Source organism: Bison bison, unplaced genomic scaffold (genome assembly GCF_000754665.1).
Source record: "Bison bison bison isolate TAMUID 2011002044 unplaced genomic scaffold, Bison_UMD1.0 scf7180017864456, whole genome shotgun sequence".
Taxonomy (NCBI): domain Eukaryota; kingdom Metazoa; phylum Chordata; class Mammalia; order Artiodactyla; family Bovidae; genus Bison; species Bison bison.
Window position 1 is genome coordinate 23,933,272 of NW_011495018.1, and position 6,305 is coordinate 23,939,576.

Genomic DNA, 6,305 nt, shown 5'->3' on the forward strand with positions numbered 1-6,305 from the left:
CAAGAGATAAATGAATAAAAATGATGTGTGTACACACACACACATACACACACACACACAATGGAATACCACTCAGCCATAAAAAAGAATGAAATGTTGCCATTTCAGCAATACGGATGGACTTGGAAGGCATTATGTTGGGTGTAAAAAGTTAGAGAAATAAAAATACTGTATGATATCACTTATATGTGAAATCTAAAAAATGCAACAAACTAGTGAATAAAAAGAAAAAGAAGCAGACTCATATACAGAGAACAAATTAGTGGTTACTAGTTGCAGGGGAACAATAAAGTTAGGAGTGGGAGACACAAAGTTTGGATATAAGATAGGCTAAAGGATGTATTGTACAATACAAAGAATCTACCCAATATTTTGTAATAACTATGAATGTAAAGTAACCCTTAAAAATTGTATAAAACATTAGGGGGAAAAATAAAACACAAGGGGGAAAAAACTGAGCAAGAGAAACTTCTCCAGCAGACTGCTTTTGGAGAGAAAGTACATCATCAGGTTTCCTGGGTCTCCAAGCTGCCCTCGTTCAGATTGGAACTGAACCATCAGCCTTCCTACATCTCCAGCCTGCTGGCCTGCACTGCAGATTTTACATTTTCAAGGTCAAGTCAAGGTGTTGATTTTAATCCAACATAAAAAAATCTCCAAATCCCTGGCCACTGTAGTAGCAACATTAGAATTTGCAGTTTAGGTTCTGCAAGCCAAGTTGTCTCAGACTGATGGCTAAATTACTGCCTCATTTTTGGACCCCCTGCTGCTGCTGCTAAGTCACCTCAGTCGTGTCCGACTCTGTGTGACCCCATAGACGGCAGCCCACCAGGCTGCCCCATCCCTGGGATTCTCCAAGCAAAAATACTGGAGTGGGTTGCCATTTTCTTCTCCAGTGCGTGAAAGTAAAAAGTGAAAGTGAAGTTGCTCAGTCGTGTCCGACTCTTGGCCCCATGGACTGCAGCCTACCAGGCTCCTCCATCCATGTGATTTTCCAGGCAAGAGTACTGGAGTGGGGTGCCATTGCCTAGTCCTAATCCCTCCCCCTGTCTCCCACTTAACAGAGCTCTGAAACAAGGTTTTGTTTGATATATTCATTGATGAGAAGATCTAGCATTGAAGCCAATAGAATGAAAACATTGTTATGAGATCAGAAAGAGACCTCCAGTTTTCCTTACTGTTTCAACAGTCTTTGTTACATGTATCCATTGTTCTTTTTTTGTGTATGAAAAGCATATAATATTTATCATCTCAACTATTTTTATGTGCAATGGCACCCCACTCCAGTACTCTTGCCTGGAAAATCCCATGGACGGAGGAGCCTGGTAGGCTGCAGTCTATGGGGCCGCTAGAGTCGGACACAACTGAGCGACTTCACTTTCACTTTTCACTTTCATGCACTGGAGAAGGAAATGGCAACCCACTCCAGTGTTCTTGCCAGGAGAATCCCAGGGACGGGGAAGCCTGGTGGGCTGCCGTCTATGGGGTCGCACAGAGTCGGACATGACTGAAGCGACTTAGCAGCAGCAGCAGCAGCAGAGCAGTATAACAGTTTTCAAGAACATTTTCATCTTGCAAAACTGAAATTCTACAACCATGAAACAACAACCCCTCTTCTCCCTTCGTTCAGCCTCTGGAAACCACCATTTTACTTTCTGGTATCTTTTCTTATAAGGGAACTTATCCCTAATCATATGAGAAGTAATTGAGGGACCAGGAATGCTTAATTTGGACTAGGGTGTGTTTAGGAAACTAAAGCCACTTAGCAGCAGCAGCAGGGAACTTGACAGTTTCTCTTATGCATCAGATATTTGCCATGCACGTCTTCTGAACAGACTGCTTCAAATCTCATTTGGAAGCAGTGGGATACGATTGACTTAAAAAAAATAAATTTTGGATTATTTCAGTGGCTGGCATAAGAGTCAGCTCTTTCTTGGAACGTACAAGAAGAAAAAATTTAGGCCAACATAAGGATGCTTGTGGTAACAGAACTGTCTTATGGGATAAGAGTCTTTGGGGAAGACAGACTTCCACACTACTACAGATATTCAAATGTAAGCTGTTAATAAAACAAAAGAATTTTGTTAAAGGTCATCAGACACCATAGAAAGATGGTAAAGGATAAAAGGATGAAATTTCTGTGTGGCTTTGGGAAAGATAAAATCTATAGTTCATTATCTATTTGACATGACACAAATACAAAATTCCATGTTTTATATGAGATGTAGATACTCTGTTGAAAATTCAAACTCTCATAAACATAGTCAAGCATAGTATTCCTTTCCAGAATTTAAACTACAGGGAATTCCATGGCATTCTAGTGGTTAGGACTTGGTGCTTTCACTGCCAAGACCCAGGGTTGATCTTTGGTCAGGGATCTAAGATTCCATAAACTGTGCAGCCAGAAAAAAAAAAAACAAACAAAAAAAGTGTGGTAGCTGAAGGGGCATTCTTCTATTCCTGGCCATAATACAGCGTAAAGAATCACCATAAACAATTGTAAAATTGGGAACAATATATTAACACACTATATTTGAAGTAAGATTATCATATGACCTACGTGGCAACCCACTCCAGTGTTCTTGCCTGGAGAATCCCATGGACACAGGAGCCTGGTGCACTACAGTCTGTGAAGTCACAAAGGGTCAGACACGAGTGAAGCAACTTAGCACCTGGTCCTCTAGGACTTTCAAAAATGAGGTTTTTCTGTATCCTCTCTGACCCCAGAGCAATAGCACCAACTTTTCCCAGGATTAAAGCTGAGTTGGACTGAGCCATCCATTCCCTCTCTGCTCTGCTTGAGGTATAGAGCTCCCATATACTTAGGGCTGGTTATGATACAGACTGATGGAACCTGGTCAAGCTACTTACCACGCTGCCTAGGACTTTGATCTCCCTCCAAGGTCAGAACAATAGCAGGGCAAATGGCTAGAGTTCAAGAGCTCTTAGAGACCTAGAAAGTCAGAGTACCCAATGCATGATATCTAAGTATTAGGTTAAACCTTGATCCTTTCCACTGTAGATTTGACTCTGAACAAGGTCTATGGCAGTAGGTCAAACCTGTTCCACCATGAAAAATCTAAGTTTCTACAGTTAATGAAATGAAGGCAATATTGTGTGCTTTAGAAAGTCCATAACAGCCCAGTTTAGGCCCAAGCTTTATTTACAACACCGTTGATAAGTTTAGGTTTCTCACTTCCATTGAGCTCAATTCTCTCAATACAGTACTGTAAACCCTTTCACTGATAACTTTGCTCTGTGTTGGTATATTGCCTTTTCAATTGTAAAACACTTTCTTTCCAATTAACTAATATACACTAGTTGTGTTGCCAAAATTCAGCCTCTGTACATTGGTGCCAGATTAAATCTGGGGGATAGACTTTGCGGTGAAGTAGAAAGAAATAGCTTTATTGCTTTGCCAGGCAAAGGGGACCACAGCAGGCTAATGCCCTCAAGACTACGTGTCCCCACCCTGGAGCAGGTACTGAGGAATCTAACAGTGTTGATGGAGCAGGGCGTGACCAGCCAGCTCCTGGACATTCTTAAAATTGCTTCGTGGTGAGGTAATTAGAAATCAGCATCATCAACCTTCTGGTACTAACCCATCTGGGGTCTACATGCTTGTGAGGAGCATACAGTTAACTTCTTCCACCTGGTGGGGGTTTCAGTATCTGCAAAATAGCTCAAAGGATAAGGCTCAGAATATTATCTATAGCCTTTGCATGCGTGCCTCAGTCGTGTCTGACTTTTTGTGACCCCATGGACTGGAGACAAGAATACTGGAGTGGGTTACCATTTCCTCCTCCAGGGGATCCTCCTGACCCAGGTATCAAACCTGAGTCTCCCGCATTGCAGGCAGATTCTTTACCTCTGTGCCTTGAAGAAGAACTAAAGGTCCTTGATTTTGTTTAATGGCTAAATTATTATTAGTTTATCTTGCTTGACAGTTTTCTTTTCTTTCTGCATTTCCTCACTTCTCTGATTAAATGTATTCTTTGACTAAAGTTTTTCTACAGACAAAAGGCAGGTAGAAGGCGCAGGTGGGGGGTCCAGTTCTGCGGAGGCCTCAGGGTCCTCCTGCTTGGATGCAGTTGTCTCCTGTATTAATGTGCTTCACAGCTGGATTTTAAGTTACTGGCGGCCCCTTGCAAGTCTGAATTCTATAGCATTTCCCCAGCAGTGCTTAATTCATTCTTAGAAACATTATGGGCAAAAACATTCTCATCAGGAACTTAGCTTTTTCATACTAGTCCTCTGACCTTTAATATCACTGATGGTGAATCTTCTAGAGCAGTTTTCCTTCTTGGTGCAGTATACAGTTTACCAATGATAAATGCACAATTTTAGATGTTACATAGATGACTTTTTAAACATGTCATTGTTCTGTGTTTATTTTAGTAGGCATTATAAAATACATAAGTAGAACACAAATCCTATACTTTCACAGATATTTTTAAAGACTAGGCTTGAAATAGAAACCGAGTTAGAAAATAAAGATGTAAGTAAAATTTTTAATTAATATATGGAGAACATAGATGTGGCAAAAGTCATCAAAGTGGTATGGAAATGCTTGGATTTTGTGAGTGGGAGAAACTAGTTTCAAATGTACAGTGGACAGGGAAGTCTGATGCGTTGAAGTCCATGGGGTCACAAAGAGCTGGACTCAACTTAGCAACTGAACAACAATGAAGCACTCTGATTTTTGGTGCTGTATTATATAGCCAGGCTTCCCAGGTGGCTCAGTGGTGGGAAATCTGCCTGCCAATGCAGGAGACACAAGAGACTTGGGTTCGATCCCTGGCTTGGGAAGATCCCCTGGGGGAGGAAATGGCACAGAAGAGCCTGGCGGGCTACAGTCCAAGGGATCACAAAGAGTCAGATACAACTGAGCACAGCACAGTCCAATACTTAGCCACTCTCTGCACTGCCCGTCCTCCCCGCTCCTAACAAACACAACCTTCAGGCATTGGTCATGACCACAGACAGGCACACATACACTTTCAGTAGTAAACCTTCCAGCTGGCAGGTATTTTAATGATTAAAACAACTTACACCTGAACCTAATGGGCTCGAGGAGAGGAGCCCAGATCTCCGAACTGATCTCCTGTTCTCTCCCAGGTAGCAAACTCTGTGGTTTATCAAGAGAAGAGCTTAGGAAATGGGTTTCAGGGTGTTTGGGGGTGATTTATGAGCTTACAAACTAGGTTATGAGTAGGAAATAAGTGCCATTTATCAGCTCTCTGGGGTCACCAGCAGAGAGCTGAAGGAAGAGCTGGCTCCAAGGCCTAATAAGAAAACAGTGCTCACCTCCCTGAAGGGGTTGGGGTGGGCAGAGAACTCGGCTCCACTATAGCCAGAAGCGGGGGCCTCATTTTATTTCTCAGCAGATACTCCTTTGCCAAGTAAAGTTTCAGTTTCATTTGGAAATATTAACAGAAAAAGAAGGATATGTCAAAATTAATGTTGAGAATTGATGTTATGAATAAAAAATCGTGCCAGATTAGCACTTCAGATTTAATTTGGTGTGTAGCGTGCTGCCAAGGAACTTGGAACATTTGCAGGTTGTTGGGAAATAGTTACAAGTGGCAAACAGCTTCCTCCACCACCCTCCTCTCCTCTCTTCCCTCTCCTCTGTAACATCTCCTCTGGGAGAGATGGGTCCTGGATCTGTGTGTGGGCTGAAGCGGGTGGAGACCTTGGTAGACATCTAAAGGGCCTGGGCTGACTATATTTCCTATGAAGGATTTTAAGGTCCCAGATTTTCATCAATAGGAACTGCTTAAACTCAGATCCCTAATGTTTGCATCCCCATTTCTTAGGACAGAAAAGATTTTTTAAAAATCTGCCCATCTTCATAACCTCCTGTATCCAAAATCCCTTAAGAACAGCATGACAAAGCATTTCTGAGGGTTTTTTTTTAAGCTTTTTTTAAAAAATCAAGAAACAAGTTAACTTTTGCTTTTGTTTACACTGAGCATTACTCTGAGATAGGTTGATTTGTGTCATTTCTTTTTCTCTGTTCCCCACATTTTGGCTCCAAAGCAAGTCAGATTGTAATGTCAAATCTAGACTGGAATGCGTGAAATTGAACCCTTGAAATGAGTCTTGTTTTTCTAAAAGTGTTAGTCATGTCTGACTCAGCAACCGCGTGGACTGTAGCCCACCAGGTTCCTCTGTCCATGGGATTCTCTAGGTGAGAATACTGAAGTAGGTTGCCATTTCCTTCTCCAGGGGGTCTTTCTGACCCAGGGATCGAACCCAGGTCTGGCAATATCATATGTATTATATTATTCATTTTATATTCA